Source organism: Phyllobates terribilis, unplaced genomic scaffold (assembly GCF_046119375.1).
Source record: "Phyllobates terribilis strain yellow unplaced genomic scaffold, ASM4611937v1 Scaffold_208__1_contigs__length_3488620, whole genome shotgun sequence".
Taxonomy (NCBI): Eukaryota; Metazoa; Chordata; class Amphibia; order Anura; family Dendrobatidae; genus Phyllobates; species Phyllobates terribilis.
This window is the reverse complement of record NW_027362968.1, coordinates 2,446,767-2,466,882: the sequence shown is the minus strand read 5'-3', so window position 1 is coordinate 2,466,882 and position 20,116 is coordinate 2,446,767.

Genomic DNA, 20,116 nt, shown 5'->3' with positions numbered 1-20,116 from the left:
CTAGTGCAGGAACCAACGAGAGGGAAGGCCGTGTTGGACTTAATATTGACTAATAGGCCTGATAGAATAACTGAGGTACAGATAGGGGGGCACCTAGGTAATAGCGACCATAATATTATCGACTTCAAAATGCCCTTCAGTAGGGTTATCAATAAGGGAACAACAAAAACATTAAACTTTAGGAGGGCGAAGTTTGATCAGCTGAAAGAAAGCCTTCAACTTATTGACTGGGACAAAGTTCTTAATCAAAGGAATACGAATAGTAAATGGGAAACCTTCAAAAGAATTCTGAATACTCAGTGCGAGAGGTATATACCGTATGGGAATAAAAGGGCCAGAAATAAGAGGAAACCAATATGGTTGAACAAGAACGTAAAAGGGGCGTTAAATAGCAAAAAAGAGGCATTCAAGAGATTAAAACAGGAAAACAGTAAGGAGGCACTAATGTGTTACAAGGCAAAAACGAGAACCTGTAAAAAACAAATAAAAATAGCGAAGGAGGAAACAGAGAGACGTATTGCTAGGGAAAGTAGATCAAATCCCAAACTGTTCTTTACGTATATAAATAGTAAAAGGATTAAATCGAATAATATTGGACCGATAAAAAGTGAGGAAGGCAAAATCATAGAGAAAGATGAGGATAAAGCTAATCTATTAAATAATCTTTTTTCGACAACTTTCACAAAGGAAATCGAACTAACAGGAGAAATGAGAAGTGACAAACTTAATCCTCCACTAAGTATGACAAATCTAACCCAAGCTGGGGTACAGAAACGCCTCAGTAACATTAAAATAAACAAATCACCAGGACCTGATGGCATACACCCACGGGTACTAAGGGAACTAAGTAATGTGACAGACAGACCGTTATATCTTATATTTAAGGACTCTGTTGAGACTGGGTCTGTACCACTTGATTGGCGACAGGCGAATGTAGTGCCAATATTCAAAAAGGGAGCGAAAAGTGACGCCGGAAACTATCGGCCGGTGAGTCTGACGTCCGTTGTGGGCAAAATTTTTGAAAGCTTCATTAAAGAGGCAATTACGGAGCATCTTGATGCTAATAATCTTTTAATCCCGAACCAACATGGATTCATGAGGAATCGCTCCTGCCAAGCAAACCTGATTGACTTCTACGAGGAGGTTAGCTCTCGAGTAGATCAGGGGGAACCAGTGGATGTCGTGTATCTCGACTTCTCAAAAGTGTTCGATAGCGTGCCACATAATAGGTTGGTATACAAAATGAGAATGATGGGGCTGGGGGAAAATGTCTGCAAGTGGGTAGCTAACTGGCTAAAGGATAGAAGGCAGAGGGTGGTTATAAATGGAATATACTCAGATTGGGTAAGCGTCACTAGTGGGGTACCACAGGGGTCTGTACTAGGCCCAATGTTATTTAACATCTTTATTAACGACATAGTCAACGGGATAAATAGTAAAATATCAATATTTGCAGATGACACAAAGTTATGTAAAACAATTAATACAAAAGAGGACAGTGCAGACCTACAGAGGGATTTGGATAAGCTGGGTAGGTGGAGCATTAAATGGCAAATGAGGTTTAACGAGGAGAAATGTAAGGTCATACATATGGGAAGGAAAAATGGAAGTCACCAGTACTCACTGAATGGGAAATCATTGGGGAATTCAGAGATGGAGAAGGACTTGGGCATCTTGATTGATAGCAAACTAAATTGGAGTGCCCAAAGTCAGGCCGCTGCTGTAAGGGCAAACAGGGTAATGGGATGTATCAGAAGAGGTATAGCTGCAAAGGAGGAGAACATTGTTCTTCCACTGTACAAAGCTCTGGTCAGACCACACTTGGAATACTGTGCTCACTTATGGGCCCCAATATATAGAAAGGATATAAATGAGCTTGAAAAGGTACAAAGGAGGGCAACAAAATTAATAAAGGGAATGGAGGGACTGCAATACCCAGAGAGGTTGGCAAAACTAGGACTATTCAGCCTGGAAAAGAGAAGGTTGAGGGGGGACATAATAAATGTGTACAAATATGTTAGGGGACAGTATAGAGATCTTGCCCGGGATTTGTTCAAAAGGAGGGATATTACGGTAACAAGAGGGCACTCACTAAGACTGGAAGAGAAAAGGTTTCAGCACCAGCATAGGAAGGGGTTCTTTACCGTAAGAGCAGTGAGAATATGGAATTCACTGAGTGAGGAGACGGTAATGTCGGATTCACTACACCAGTTCAAGCGGGGACTGGATGCATTTCTAGATACCAGGCAGATTTCAGCATATACTTAAAAATAAAATAAAATAGTAGGTTGATACAGGGATTTATTCTGACTGCTGGTTTCAGAGTCGGGAGGGAATTTTTCCTCAGGTGAAGATTGGCCAAATCATTTGGGGTTTTTGCCTCCTCTGGATCAACTTTAGCAATTACAGAACTAACAGGTCGAACTTGATGGACGCAAGTCTTTATTCGGCTTTACAAACTATGTTACTATGTTACTATGTTAAGGCAACCTAACATGTCCGCCTGCATCTTCCTCACAGACCGGCAGTTTGCCGGGGACACCCTTATCAACCCCGTCTAAGCACAATAGCCAGCCCTCGGTCCCTCAGATGTGGACAAGTAAAAGACCATTTCCTCCTAGCCATGAGAAAGCTAAGAGGTTGAATTTCACCATCTGCAAGCTCTTGGCTACAGAAATGCTGCCTTTCCGCCTGGTGGACACAGAGGATTTTCGAGACCTTATGTCCGTCGCAGTGCCCCAGTACCAGATGCCCAGTCGGCACTACTTCTCAAAGAAAGGTGTGCCTGCGCTCCACCAGCATGTCGCACAAAACATCACCGCTTCTTTGAGAAACTCTGTGTGTGACAGGGTGCATTTCACCACAGACACTTGGACGAGTAGGCATGGACAGGGGCGTTACATGTCGCTGACTGGGCCCTGGGTAACTATGGTGACAGCAGGACAAGGGGCTGCTGTCCAAGTCTTGCCGTCCCCACGAGTTGTGTGTCAATCCTCTTTATGTCAAAGTTCCTCCACTGCTTCTGCCTCCTCAACCTCCTCTCGGTCTTCCACCTGCACCCAAAGCCTGTCTGGTCATGCCACAAGCTTTCTAACTGCGCAGAAGGGATCCTGCACACCTCCTTACTATGCTGGCAGTAGGGTTCAACGTCATCAGGCGGTTTTTACATTGAAATGTCTGGGAAATGTGAGTCACACAGCTGAGGAGTTGTGGTCAGCTCTGGAGAACCAATTTCATGAATGGTTGTCTCCACTGGACCTGAAACCAGGGAAGGCCGTGTGCGACAATGCTGCAAACCTGGGTGCGGCCCTTCGCCGGGGCAATGTCACACACGTGCCTTGTATGGCTCACGTGTTGAACCTGGTTGTCCAGCAATTTTTAGCCCACTATCCCGGACTAGATGGCCTTCTGCAGAGGGCACGGTCGCTGTGTGCTCACTTCCGCCGTTCGCATCCCGCAGCTCAGCGACTTACATCTCTACAGAAGTCGTTGGGCCTGCCACTTCACCGGCTAAAATGCGATGTGCCTACCCGGTGGAATTCAACTCTGCACATGTTGCAGCGACTGTGGCAGCACCGACAAGCCCTGGTGCAATACGTTCTGACGTATAGCCTGGGCCAACGAGATTCAGAGGTGGGGCAAATCACGCTGGAGGAGTGGTCTCAGATCAGGGACCTATGCACCCTTCTGCACAGTTTTGAAATGGCGACGAAGATGTTTAGTGCTGACGATGCCATTATCAGCATGACTATTCCGGTGATTTACATGCTGGAGCACATGTTAAACAGAATTCGGAGTCAGGTGGTGGCACAAGAGGAGGTGGAGGAAGTAGAGGAGGAGGAGTTGTATGCGGAAGGGCTAACATCTGCAAGGTCCAGACGGTTGGCAGCACCAAGGCGGCAGGCATGTGAGGGTGGGGGAGATGGTTTTACCAGGGCGCATGGTAGCAGCCAAACTAGTGAGGAAGGTGCAGGAGCCCAGGAAGAAGTGGAGGACGAACTGATGGAAGACTCATCAGATGAGGGAGACCTTGATCACATTTCTGTTGTGCGAGGTTGGGGGGAGAGGACAGAGGAAGGAAGCATGATTGTTACCTCGCCACCAACACAACAGGGACTTGGTGCTCCTGGATGCGCAACACACATGAGTGCCTTCTTGCTGCACTACCTGCAACATGACCCTCGAATTGTGAGAATTAGAAATAATCCTGACTACTGGGTTGCCACACTGTTAGATCCCCGGTACAAAAGTAAATTTGCAGAAATTATTCCTGCCATAGAAAGGGATGCACGCATGCAGGAGTATCAGCAGAGACTGTTGCAGAATCTTACATGTGCTTTTCCACAAAATACCAGTGGTGCACGTAGTGAATCTCACAGTTCCAACTTGCCAACCGTGGGACCGTCAAGTGTTCAGCACTCAAACCGTAACAGAACCACAGTATCTGCTGGTAACATCAATTTTGCGGAATCATTTCACCACTTTTTTAGCCCATCCTTTGCAAGGCCACAGGAGACAAGAAGTCTGACACATAGTCAACGCCTAGAGACGATGGTACAGGAGTATCTCCAAGTAAACATTGAAGCCACGACTGTGTCACTGGACCCTTGCTCTTTTTGGGCTTCCAATCTGGATAAATGGCCGGAGCTAGCCACTTACGCCTTGGAGATCTTGTCATGCCCCGCAGCCAGCGTTCTGTCTGAACGTGTGTTCAGCGCTGCTGGTGGTGTGCTGACAGATAAGCGCACGCGGCTCTCCACTGATAATGTAGACAGACTCACGTTCATAAAGATGAACAAATCATGGATCCGAAACGACTTTTCTACCCCTGTGTCATCCTGGGGAGAGTAAAAGCTTGATGATTGGTTAAAATCACCCTACCAACCGTTTTAAGCTTTCAAATTACTAATCATGTTTATCTGTATCTTGACTGGAAAATAATTTGGGCTTTGTAGCAGTGTGCAGCACTGATCCTATTAGGCCATCTATACTAAAGCTTCACCAGATTTAAAATTAAAAATAATTTTTAGCTGCATCTAGCCCGGAAAATAATTTTGGGGCTCCGAGATGCGCAAGGCACAAAAGTGCCTTCTTGCTGCACTACCTGCAGCATGACCCTCATATTGTCAGAATTCGAAGTAATCATGACTACTGGGTTGCCACACTCTTAGTTCCCCCAAACTTTTCGATCAACCTTTTCATTTTAATAAAGACCAAAAAAATGGTCATTTTTGAAATTATAAGCATTAGCAGGTTGTTAGAAACTGAAATCAAACAGTTTTCAACTCAAAACTTTATTCTAGGTGATGTTACATTTTCACATAGGACCCCTTGTTCGAAAGGAGCTTCTGAACTCTCTCGTCCATTGAATTTGTCAGGTTTTGGATGGTTTCTGCTTCAATTGTTTTGCATGAGGACAGAATACCCTCCCAGAGCTGTTGCTTAGATGTGAACTGCCTCCCGCCATCATAGACACTCCTTTTAATGATGCTCCAAAGGTTCTGAATGGGGTAGAGGTCAGGGGAGCATGGGGGTCACACCATAAGTTTGTCCCCTTTTATGCCCATATCAGCCAGAGATGCAGATGTTTTATGTGCAGCATGAGATGGTGCATTATCATGCAGAAAAATGATCTTGCTGTGAAATACACTGTTCTTCTTCTTGAACCATGGCAGGAAGTGCTGTTTGAGAAAATCCACATACATTATGGAGTTCATCTTTAGCGCCTTCAGGGATCCTAAAGGGGCCGACAATCTCTCTCCCCATGATTCCAGCCCAAAACATTACTCCACCTCCTCCTTGTTGGCGCTGTAGCCGTGTTTGCGTGGGGTGTCCATCAACCAGCCATCCTCCACTCCATCCATCTGGACCATCGAGCACTGCACGGCACTCATCCGTGAACAAAACAGTTTTGAAATCAGTCTTCATGTAATGTTTGGCCCACTGGAGCCGTTTCTGCTTGTGTGAAGTGGATAGAGGAGGTCGACAGAATGGCGCATGCACAGCTGCAAACCTCTGAAGGACCCTGCATCTTGTTGTTCGGGGGACGTTGGAGGCACAAGCAGCTTCAAAAACTTGTCTGCTGCTATGACAAGGCTTTTTTGCCGCTGCTCTTTCAACCTGACGTAATTGCCTGTAGGAAAGAGTCCTCAATTTGCCCTTATCAGCACGCACACGTGTGTACTGTGAATCAGCTACATACTTCTTGATTGCCAAGACACTTCATCCTGATCATCGCACAATGTTGATTGTAGTCATGCCTTGACCTAAACACTCCACAATTTGTTGCTTCTCAGCAGCCGACACATCCTTTTTCTTTCCCATTTTGGCAGAAAATGTAGGCTGCTTAATAATGTGAGAGAGCCTTCTTAAGTAGTCTTGCCTTTCATTGGACACACCTGCCAAACTAATTAGCACTGGTGTCTGCAATTGCTTACAGTGATATAAAGAGCCCTGACACACATCACCATCAATGAGTTTAACTGACAAACAAACAAATTCTTCCCTTATCACTCCTAAACACTTTTTGCATAATAATTTGGAACGCAGTGTACATGTGCTTTTCCACAAAACACCAGTGGTTCACGTAGTGAATCTTACAGTTCTAACTTGCCAACCGTGGTCTGTATGGAGTTGTTCAATAAAGGGCCCAAAATTAAGATAACATAGATGGGAGAGGTCTCTATGAATAGGAATTCCTAAGTATTTGATTCCCTGTGAGGGCCAGGCAAAGGGAAAGTTGGACTGGATGGAATCCTATATGGATTTGGGGAGGGAGACATCGAGGGCCTCAGACTTCGCTGCATTGATTTTAAAATTTTACCATGTAACAAAGTGATCTATTTCAGCCATAACAGCATGAATGGATATATGTGATTGAGTGATATATACTAGGACATCATCAGCAAATAGAGAGCACTTGTACTCGGTGCCTCCCACCTCAATCCACCTAATATTGGGGTTATGGCGAATTGATGAGAGCAGGTGCTCCGTCACTAGGATGTATAAGAGAGGGGACAGAGGACATCACTGCCTTGTCCCATTGGTGATTGTGAAAGGTGATGAAAATGTTCTGACGCACCCCCTGGGCCTTGGGACACCCGGAGCCGGACCCTTTTTGGTGGATGCTGGTGGTTGTAGTCTTCGTGGCGGCGACCCGGTTCCATGGCTCAGGGCGGTCAAACCAGTGGCGGAACTATTTATGTGGTTTTGATGTTTAAATGTCCGACTACGCCACCCGTGGATTGCGGTCAGAGTGAACCGCCGCTACAGGGCAGACCGCTGAGGCTGGTGTTGTGGGTGCAGCAGAGCGTAGCATAACTCCCCACGGGAGGAGTATAGCCTCAGGGCAGTGTATGCGGAGGATGGGGGTGATGGCGCAGGGCAGCAGCAGTAACGACACGGAGTCAGTGATGCAGTTCAGGGCCTTTACTCACAGTTCTTATTATCCAGACCACGTCTGCAGGTAACGGCTGCCCACGTCGTACTGTGCTCACCAGGTGAGGGGCTCAGACAACTCCCAGATAACTTTGGAGCACTTCACAGGACCCCCTTTGTGTGTCCTTTGTCTGGCCTTTCTTACCAACACTTCTGTCCGGCTGCCTCGGGCCTCCTCTTGGTAAACTTGGCGCCAGTTTCCCTGACCCTATGTGGTGCCTTCCTAGCGGGTGTAGCGAGGGGCTGCGCCACATAAAATGTCAGAGCCTCCGGTTTCTAGCTGAGGGTCGTTTCCTGCCTCCACTAGTTCGGGGACCGATCTCCCCCTTTGGCCTGACCCCTCCACGCAGGTGGATTCGGGCGTGCGGTGGCGACTCGCCCGTCCGCACCCCTGGGATCCCTTCATTCCTCGTTCCTGGAGCCTTCTCCGCTCCTCTTCCTTCCTTCTCCCTCTTCCAGGCCTGGGCCTCTGTTACTAGGCCCGCCTCCGGAGCAGAGCTCATGCAGAGCCCCTGCTCCCTGCCACTTCTGCTCAGACTTCTCTGCACTGAACTAAGATGGTGCCCACCTTTTATACTCCCTTCTCAATGCACCCAGGAACTGCTTCCTCCCTGCTCCTGCACTACAGGGTTCCCCTTCCTCAGTGTTCCCTCCCCCCACTCCAGCCAGGGACAGGGACTGTCGTGCCCATCTCAGGGGCATATTGGTCGCCCTGCCCCACGGCAATGTGGTGTAATGCATGCAGGTGTCGGGTCCTGATCCACACTCCATCCTTACCTGAGAGTGAGATATCACACCTCTGGGTGAGGTGCAATACGTCTGTAGCAACCGAGCCCTCAGGGTGCTACAGTTCCATTTATCTTCAGCCTAGGTGACGTATTGCGATACAGGGCCGTGATTTTGGCTATAAAAGGGTCCCCTAGACCCCTACCCCAAGCTTTTTAAGAGAATCATATATGGCGTGCCAGGAGACTCTATGGAATGCTTTCTCAGCATCCAACGAGAGTATCTAATTACAAATTTTTAACTGCATCTAGCCCAGGAAATACTTTGTGCCTAGTAGCAGTGTCTGCTAGTCAGCGGATTATCCCGGCTGTTAAGCAAGCTACACCACCTGTAGTTTAGACACTTAATTTTTTCAAAGGAAATGCTTCGGGACCATGGGATACTTAGTGAAGAACATCAGGAGGCACCCCAAGGCATAGGGGCTGGGACTGGCAGTAGGATGCCTTGCGGTGGACAGCCGAGCTCGATCCTTATAAAAGCTTTTTAACTGCAGCAGCTTTAGTGGACGCTACTGGAGCTGGAATTACGCGGCTGCTGGCATGAGACTTGCCCTCCAATAGATCCTTGTAAATGGATTTAAAGTGTATTCATTCAAATTAGAGAGACAATTTAAATTAAAAAGCTTAGAGCTGCCTCCATCACAGGGGGGCTCGCTCGACCCACCAGCGGACAGGCACCAGTATTGGGAGAGGGGGGCTGGCCGTCAGGGTTCACCGCGGCTCTGGCACAAACCCGGCGACACGGAGGTGGCACGGGCAGGAGCGGACTGGCCGTGTCGGCTTCTCACTTTTTGGATTTTAGAAGGGCATGACATGCCTATATCTGTGTCTCCCCCTCCTTTTACTCCTCCACCTCTTTTATTTTCGCATGACTATATGTACTTGTCACTTTTCCATGTGTTAGTTATGTCTTCTGAGCAGTTTGTCAGCTTTTGGACACCTTTGAAGGTGTTTTCTATGTGTTTCTATGTGTTTTTGTTTGCCTGCCATTGGTTTTAACGGTGTTCGAAGGTGTTCGACGAACAGTTCGACGAACAGTTCGGCGAACACACGGGTGTTCGACGAACCGAACTCGAACACTACGGGGGTGGCTCAACACTAGTCACTAGTGTTTATTGATGATGTGACACAGGACAGAAGCAGCCGAATGAATTCTGATGTATTAAGAGCCATACTGTGTGCTCAGATCCAGCCAAATGTAGCCAAACTGATTGGTCGTCGTTTCATACTACAGATGGACAATGACCCAAAACATAAAGCCAAAGCAACCCAGGAGTTTATTAAAGCAAAGAAGTGGAATATTCTTGAATGGCCAAGTCAGTCACCTGATCTCAACCCAATTGAGTATGCATTTCACTTGTTAAAGACTAAACTTCAGACAGAAAGGCCCACAAACAAACAGCAACTGAAAACCACCGCAGTGAAGGCCTGGCAGAGCATCAAAAAGGTGGAAACACAGCGTCTGGTGATGTCCTTGAGTTCAAGACATCAGGCAGTCATTGCCAACAAAGGGTTTTCAACCAAGTACTAGAAATGAACATTTTATTTACAATTATTTAATCTGTCTAATTACTTTTGGTCCCTTTAAAAACAGGGTGGCACATGTTAAGGAGCTGAAACTCCTAAACCCTTCATCCAATTTTAATGTGAATACCCTCAAATGAAAGCTGAAAGTCTGAACTTCAACTGTATCTGAATTGTTTTGTTTAAAATTCATTGTGGTAATGTCTAGAAACAAAATTAGAAAAATGTTGTCTCTGTCCAAATATATATGGACCTAACTGTATATATCAAAGAGGTTAATACCTTAGTAAAGTGCTAATAGGTTATAGAAATATGTGAACATGACCAGCCTAGTGTGCATAAAAATATAGATGGCTGCCAATAACCACATCATTTACCCAATTTGGATGCATACAAATACATGCACAGTATATATCAGAGGGGTTATTACCTTAGTAAAGTGCTCTGTGCAGCCGCCCGCCTGCCCGTCATTACATCTATATCATCCCTATCCAGTGGGGCAACCTCGGGCCTTGAAAATGAATCTGTCACTAAACGACATATAAAAACTAGATATGGAGGAAAAGGGAAATCCCGTAATGATCATAGTTCTAACCATGGAAACAAACGCACAGATCACCCTAACGTAATTAATTTGTCCACTCATGTGCTCACTGAACAACAAATGAAATCAACCTCTAGATGCCTTCACGACTGTGAAGGACGTTCATCTATTTGCCAGGAAGCTGATACTTAAAAGGTTCCATGAAAAATCTAATATGGGCCTGCCGCCTGACCCTTGATTCTGAAGAAGAAAAGGCAGCTCTTGCTATTCTTGAATCTTTAGCTGAAGAAGATCCAGAGGGGGTAAGCATGTTTCCGATGCAGTTGGTTAACAAATCCCCAAAATTTCCCAATATGAATACATGTCCAGCGGTTGATATTTTTGTAAAATTGGTGACCAGAGATATCGAGCAATTGAGACTCGGTACAGCTCGTCACCATCATAGTAACCAATTTATGAGAACGATTCAGGAAATTGGCAAATGGGATGACTGTGTGTTAAAAATGCCTGACAAAGGAGGAAATCTGGTTATTTGGCCTAATCAATTATATGAAACACAGGCCTTCAAACTCCTGTCAGACCAGCATTGTTATAAGAAACTCCCATTGTCGAGTTCCAAGCTGTTAATCGATATTTTGGAAACGGCCTATGAAGGTGGAATAATTCCTAAAAGTTTTCTGGAAAACATTAAAAAATTAAAACCACGCATGCCAACCCTATACCTTATCCCAAATATCCACCAAAAATTTCACAGACCCCCCGGGGAGACCAATTATGTCTGGGAATGGGGGATTGTGTGACATTTATTCATTATTATATTGATTTTTACAGAGGTTTTTTTTATTTTTATTTTTTCAATACCCGTCACATTATTCATACAGCAATATTATTTCCTTGATCACGTCACTAATCATGAGTCACCACTCCACTCACTAATCATGAGTAATTAAATTCCAAGTCCTACATTATTCATAATGTTTATCTTCATTCATATTGAATTTGATATGGTTATCAATCATGTATAATCACACTTTGCATCAATTTTGAGTAATCACATCATGGACACAATTTTTAATATGAGTTTTCACATTTTATGTACACATCTTCCCATATTAGTTTCCATACCACATCACACACATTCACAGGATCGGTGTATTCACATTTGATTTTTTTCACATTCTAGCATCTTGTATTTTGTTATTTCTTCACAATCCTTTCCACTTTTTATTCATTCATTTTTTTTTTTTATATTAATTTATAAAGGCAATATACTTTTGGTCTTCGTATTTTATTTGCACTGTTATTTAATAACTTGTATATGAATCATGTGCCTATTTATTGGTTTATTATGTTTCTATAATATGTATAATGTTATTTCTTATTTTTATTTTTTATTATTATTATTATTTATTATTATAGCGCCATTTATTCCATGGCACTTTACATGTGAAGAAGGGGTATAATACAAGAACAATTAAAATAATCTGACGGCGACTGGTACAGGAGGAGCGAGGACCCTGCCCGCGAGGGCTCACAATCTAATTTGTTCTTAGTTTACGTGCATGATATATATTTATATATTGATTTACTCTTCGTATTTTATTTGCACTGTTATTTAATAACTTGTATATGAATCATGTGCCAATTTATTGGTTTATTTTGTTTCTATAATATGTATAATGTTATTTCTTATTTTTTATTTTTAGTTAATTTTTTCTTAGTTTATGTGCATGATATATATTTATATATTGATTTACTCTATGTGAGAAATCTTCCATGTGGTTGCGGCTGGGTGAGGCCGGCATTTGTAGTATAAATAATAACAACAGTTAATATTGATTTAAGCTATTATAAATACTTTCAGCACTATGCCTGCACCAGCGCGCATGCGCGGAATTGACCGCTTCTAGGATTTTTCCTGACTCCGCCAAAGTGATCCCGAGCACACAAGTGTTGCATAGCAACCTGTTGCTTGCATTTCACCGTCCGCGAATGGAAGTTCCATGACTCAAAGGAAGTGGTCATCCTACGCATGCGCCATTGGAGGCTGAGTCTGCGACTGAAAATGTCAGAATACACACCTGACAATAATGGGAGATCCACACATTTTTACTACATAAACCCCGTACGCTACACACCTATTATAGCACCCTGAAGAAGGCTAGACGAAACGCGCGTTGGAGCGAAGGGCGGGCGGCTGCACAGAGCACTTTACTAAGGTAATAACCCCTCTGATATATACTGTGCATGTATTTGTATACATCCAAATTGGGTAAATGATGTGGTTATTGGCAGCCATCTATATTTTTATGCACACTAGGCTGGTCATGTTCACATATTTCTATAACCTATTAGCACTTTACTAAGCTATTACCCTCTTTGATATATACTTTGCATGTATTTACATACATCCAAATAGGGCAAATTATGTGGTTATTGGCAGCTATTTAAATCTCCATGCACATTAGGCTGGTCATGTTCACACATTACTATAGTTTATAAGGATATTCAAAGCTCTAATAATCTTTTAGGGTTGTTTTTTTCGCTATGGCTATTGTTAGCTATTAAACCTTTGGCTATTAAACCTTTTCATTATTGAATATACAATTTGAGCATGTCTCCTTTTGCTATAGTTGTTCTATCAAGAGGGTAGTTTTCATAAAGAACATTCTCCAAATCTTGTTGTATGGTCTGTGCATACAGAATTTTGCCCCCCTGCTCATTTTCGTGAAGCACTGTATTGTATTTTATGGTTTTTTTAATCTTTTTCAATAAAAATTATTTTTTGGTTTAAATATACTCATATAGTTTCTTTTTTTGGGGAACAAGTCCCGGTGGAAAAAGTATGTGTGACACTCTTACATTGTGAGTCTGACAAGCCATATTTTTTTATTGTAAAGCCAAAAGAAAAATCTCTACAATCCAGAAATTTAAACACAACTGTCCCCATCACAAAGTGTGCGTGCTTAAAAAAATATTTTTGTTTCTTTTCCACACTACCTTGTTGTAGGAGTCTAATATTAGACTCGAACATGCCACCCAAATAAAGCGGCTGGTTACCACTGCCTATCTTCTTTTTTTTTACCCTAGCCTTAATGGCCTCTTGGACATTATTAAGGCTGTCTTTGCATTAAAGAGTTTAAAAAGGGGTTCAACACACTATAGAATATGAGTGTTATTTAAATATTTTCCAGTGAATTAGAGGCTTTTCAGTATTGCGACTTGTGATGACTATTACTCGTTGTGAAAATTCTGCAAAGCTGGCGAATTTGAATTTCAAATGATACTTTAGTGCTTAAGAACTCTTCCAATGTCTCCATGCAATCACGGCTTGTGAATTATACTTGCCACCTGCGAGGGCCGTACAAAAAAATATGGTCAAGCCACATAATTATAGTCATAAAAGAGCATACTCCAAAATTTTAAGGACACGGGGGTCATTGGGTTCTCTCGCCCACCGGCCTGGCTGTCTTTTAGAAAGACCGCATTGGCCAGGGCTCATACCACTGAATGCCCGCTCTCTTTTCTCATGGGCACAACACTACAGGCAACACAGGGTGAGAGTAAAACAGTGTGGCAATAATTTATTGAACCACCAGCAAGCAATAACATATACAACAGTCCCAACAAATACACAAGATGGTGCCTACCACTGGCTCGCTGGGATTAGAGCCACTATGACTTAGGGGTTTCCAGCGCTGACTACCCCCACCAGTGGCACCCTGCTTTTGTCAGGCAGTGCAGGCACCCACAGAGAGTAGGTAACGACAAGCTTAGGAAACTAACCGAGAGCAGTGGGGTATGTGGCCAGTTGAACTGAGTGTCCCAACCTGGTTTTACTCACTTATATAGTGCCATTAATTCCACAGCGCGTTACAGACATTATGGGCACTGTCCCCATGGGGCTCACAATCTAAATTCCCTATCAGTATGTCTTTTTTTTTTGGAGTGTGGGAGGAAACCGGAGAACCCGGAGGAAACCCACGCAAACACCGGGAGAACATACAAATTCCTTACAGATGTTGTCCTTGGTAGGATCCGAACCCAGGACCCCAGCGCTGCAAGGCTTCAGTGCTAACCACTGAGCCACCGTGGTGTCCAAGAGCTCAGCCATGGTCAGTGGAGCAGATCTGCGTTCTTTCAGCTGGGGCCGTGGTCCCCTAAGCTGACATCATGTAGAGTCACAAGGAACAGAGGCAGAGACCATTGTATATAGTTCACAACTGTCCTTCATGCCACCATCCACAGGTCAAGGATGATATTAACGCACATTACCCAAGTATCCACAGCTCATCCCCCAATGCTGACTTGCAAACATTGAAGAATAAACTATAACCACCCAAACAATGCAAGTCAACAAACTGCATGGCCTGGTATAATGTGTAATCAACATATTAGCAAACAGCATTGTTTAATGACCTTGCATCGCTGTCTTGCAAAGATAAGAGTACATTAAACTGTAGAAGCTGATATAAGACGTAAATAACTGCCAGTTATCAATTTACAAATATCAAGTAGACCTACAAGAAGAGTTAACATCCAGACTCATGAATAATAGTTATGTCTCTGGGCCTACTGAATATAAGTCTGTTATAATTAAGAAAAGCTGTGTCATCACAATACCCCTTTCATAGCCTCCATAGAGTATGATGACCCTGAAGTGAATTCCCCCCCCACAATTTGTCCCCACAGTACCCCCATATGAACATTATGATGTCACCTACACAGTATGAAGCTCCACAGTGCCCCCTATGTAGTATGATATCCCAACAGTGCCACCCAGAACAGTATTATGCACAAACAACACCCCAACACAGTATTATGTCCCCACAGTTCCCCCACACATATTAAGAGGCCTCCAATTTCCCCACACAAAGTATGATGCTCCCAGTCAATCACACGCACAGTTAACCTATACATAGTAACATAGTTTTTAAGGTTGAAGGAAGACTAAGTCCATCTAGTTCAGCCCATAGCCTAACATGTTGATCCAGAGGAAGGCAAAAAACCCCATGTGGCAAACACTAAGCTCCACATTGGGGAAAAAAATTCCTTCCCGACTCCATACGACAATCAGACTAGTTCCCTGGATCAACACCCTATCAAGGAATCTAGTATATATAACCTGTAATATTATACTTTTCAAGAAAGGCATCCAGGACCTTCTTAAATGTTAGTAGTGAATCACTCATTACAACATCATGCGGCAGAGAGTTCCATAGTCTCACTGCTCTTACAGTAAAGAATCCGCGTCTGTGATTATGATTAAATCTTCTTTCCTCCAGACGTAGAAGATTCCACCTTGTCCCCGTCTCAGGCCTCAGAGTAAAAAGATCAGTAGACAGGTCTTTGTACTGTCCCCTCATATACTTGTACATAGTAATAAGATCACCCCTAAGCCTTCTTTTTTCCTCAGTAAATAACCCCAAGTGTAATAACCTGTCTTGGTATTGCAGACCCCCCAGACCTCTAATAACCTTGGTCACTCTTCTCTGCACCCGCTCTAGTTCAGCTATGTCTTTCTTATACACCGGAGACCAGAACTGTACACAGTATTCTAAGTGTGGCCGCACTAGTGACTTGTATAGAGGTAAAATGATGTTCTCCTCATGAGCATCTATGCCTCTTTTAATGCATCCCATTATTTTATTTGCCTTTGCAGCAGCTGCCTGACACTGGCCACTAAACGTGAGCTTGTCGTCCACCAATACACCCAGGTCTTTTTCAGGTTTAGTTTTGCCCAGTGTTTTACAATTAAGCATATAATTATACATTTTATTTCCTCTGCCCAAGTGCATTACCTTACATTTATCCCCATTAAAGCTCATTTGCCATTTATCAGCCCAAGCTTCTAGTTTACATAGATCCTCCTGTAATATAAAATTGTCCTCCTCTGTATTGATTACCCTGCAGAGTTTAGTGTCATCTGCAAATATTGAAATATTACTCTGTAAGCCCCCTACAAGGTCATTAATAAATATGTTAAAAAGAAGGGGGCCCAATACTGACCCCTGTGGTACTCCACTGTTAACTGAGACCCAGTCTGAGTGTTTTCCATTAATAACCACCCTTTGTTTCCTATCACTGAGACAATTCTTAACCCACATACATATATTTTCCCCTATCCCCAGTGTTCTCATTTTATGTATCAACCTTTTGTGTGGAACTGTATCAAAAGCTTTTGAAAAGTCCATATACACAACATCCACTGCATTTCCTTGGTCCAGTCCAGAACTTATAGTATGATGATTTCAGACACTCTCCACAGTATGATACTCAAAACAGCTTCTCACTCAATATGCTGGCCCCCACAATCCCACAGTGTGATGTCCCCATGGTGCCTCCTCAAACACAATATGATGTTCCCCACAGTACATTCCCCCACAATATGATGCCCCCACAGCCCCCCACACAATCTAACCCCACTCACACAGTAATACACCCCCATAATGACCCCCACACACACACTAATATGCCCCTTAGTCAGTAACAGCATGATGTCCCCACAGACTCACAAACAGTATGATACCCCCCTTGCAGTATGATGCCGTATGATGCAACCCCACATATATTATGAGGCCCCTCAGTGAACTCCCACTGTATGATGCCCCCAAAGTGATCTCCAAACATATTATGAGACCCCACAGTTCCCACACAAGTACTGACTGCCAAAATTGAAAGGCCTCTCCAACTTATGGTCCCCATAGTGCCTGAGTGGTTTGCCACTATTAACAGGACCCCACTGCCTCCTGTATTTCTTTTAGCCAAACATACTGTATGCATGCATGCTCCTGCGGTACTACAGAGCAGACTGTAACCCCATATTATAGCCACATGATCTATATCTTTATTTAAAGGCAATTTTATTTTGAAATTTACTTGAAAGATTAACCACATCTAATGGAAACCACAGTGTGATAAACATTGCACTTATACTTGTGCTAGAAAGTATGACATTTTATTCATTCTGAGAACGGGTAGGAGGCATGAAGCACAACTAATGGGGGATGGTAAATATGGCAGTTTATACATATTTTATATATACACTGATCAGCCAAAAAAATTAAAACTACCCAGGTAATACTTTGTAAGCCTCCACAGTGCTACCAAAACAAGTCTGACCAGTTGAGTAATGGACTCCACAAGATCTGTGAAGGTGTTCTGTGGTTTCTGCCTCCAGACGTTAGCAGATCCAATATGTGCATTGGTCTTGTTTTCCAGCACATTCTGCAGATGATCGATTGGACTGAGGTCTGGAGATTTTGGAATCAAGTTCAAAATTGCTCTATGGTCAAATTCTAATGTCCAGGTGCCCATTGTAGGTGCTTTCAGTGATGGAAAGTAGTCAACATGGCTTCTCTGACTGGTCTGTGACCACGCAACCTGAAAGGGCATCACGCTGTGATGCTCTGCATGTTCTAACCTATTTCTATCATAGCTGTGATGCTCTGCATGTCCTTATACCTATCCATCATAGCTGCGATGCTCTGTGTGTCTTGACACCTTAGTATCATAGCTATGATGCTCTGCGTCTCTTGACACCTTTCTATCATAGCTGCTCTGCTCTACATATCCCAACCTCTTTCTATCATAGCTGCTCTGCTCTACATATCCCAACCTCTTTCCATCATAGCTGCTCTGCTCTACATATCCCAACCTCTTTCTATCATAGCTGCCATGCTCTACATATTCCAACCTCTTTCTATCATAGCTGCTCTGCTCTACATATCCCAACCTCTTTATATCATAGCTGCTCTGCTCTACGTATCCCAACCTCTTTCTATCATAGCTGCTCTGCTCTACATATCCCAGCCTCTTTCTATCATAGCTGCTCTGTTCTACATATCCCAACCTCTTTCTATCATAGCTGCCATGCTCTTTGTATTCTGACACCTTTCTATCATAGCTGCGATGCTCTGTGTATTCTGACACCTATCTACCACAGCTGCGATGCTCTGCATTAATTTGTGTCCAGTGTTTCTTCAGAGGGGTCAGACCATGTGAGTTAGCCTTCAAACCCTTATTTACTAATGAGCCTTGGACAATCATGACCCTTTTGCTGGGTGTTATCCTTTCTTTGACTACTTTTAGTAGGTACAAACCAATGGACACTGGGAAATCCCGACAAGATATGGAGTATACTGGCAACATGCTAAATAACCAGAATGATCCTGACTCATTCCACAGGAGCCAGTGTATCTCAAGAACAACCCACAAGACGTGGCATATGCTGGAGACACCCTACAAGATCTGTTGTATACTAAGAACATGTCACAGCATCACCCTACAAGACTTATAAAAAAAAATAATAATACTCGCCATATAGTAGAAATCCCAGAAGATCTGCGATTTACTGGGAAAGCCCCATAATACCTGTTGTTTACCGGGAACCCTCCACAAGACTTGCCATATAGCAGGAACATTCCATGAAACCTGCTGTACAACAGAAACAACCAACAAGACCAGATCCTTACACTTCTTTATATGCTTCCAGATTGACATATTGAAATAATCTCACTAGGATTTTTCATTGAAATAATATATCATATGTGTGTTTTTAAATATCTGTTTAAAATAAAATTGTTATTTTCTAGCTTTATGGACTCTTAGTTCTCCGTTTTTTCCAGCTTCCAACACTTTAACTTTAAAAACGGACTTTTCACTTGCTGCTAAGAAATCTCAACACTGACAGGTACCATTTTAACAGGATAATTGACTTCAGTGGTTTACGTTTTTATGGTTTATCACTGTATGAACCATAATATCATCTAATTCCCCCCCAAAAAATTGGTGTCTTAGGTCTGCACTATATAGGCCTGTTTTACTGATTCAGAGCAAATAAAAATGTTGTTAATATGTTTTACACTGTGTTCTTTCAGATCTAATGCATCTTGGACTAAATACTTTTTATACATTGTCCTGTTGGATCCCACTATTTCTCACAATTGTAGTGACTTGTATGTCTGTGAAATAGCAGCTATGAAGGATGTCATAAGCATGCTAACTTTGTTACAATTTAGCAGCCAGAACCCGAACTTCCACGGGTCCTCTCCGACTGACCAGTTGTATAAAGTAAAATCCCACCATCAAATTCATTGTTTTCATGTTAGTAAGATCATGGGGCAACTTATGTCTACTTTTTTCTATGTAACACTATGATTCCTAGAACCGCCATGGGGATAAACAGCTACAATAAAAAGTTTTCTCAATAAGAACAGAAGTAATATGAAAGCTGTCAATTCGTGACTGGAGTGCACTCCCTCATATCCCTCATATCCCAAATACATTTGACTCTTTCTGTGGAAAACTGGGTTTGTAATTCTACCTCAGTACTGCTATGGGCACGTTGAGCTACCCCAACCAGATTTTTCCCTAAGTGCAGTAATAGTGTGAAAGTTGTCAATCAATTGCTAGAAGGTGGTGGTGCCACCATGCCACAAATACATGGCTACGTACTCTGTTTCCCAGTGCCGCCAGATATACAAATGGCTACCTTAACCACTTTCTCCCTATGTACAGTAGTAAAAAGAAAGTTGCCAATTATTTACTGCATGGTTGTGGACACCCGCACATCATAAATACATAGGACTTTTCCTGTACAAAGGTGGCCACTAAGTCAATGGACATTGCCCAGAATCACCATAAATGCATAAAATTTCCCTGATCAGTTGCATAAAGTAAACACACAAGTAAAAAACACACAAGTAAAGTAGGCTAAATTATCCTACCACCAAATTCATTGCTTTCATGTTAGTATGACCATGGGGCAACTTATGTCTACTTTTTTCTATATAACACTATGATTCCTAGTACCGCCATGGGCATA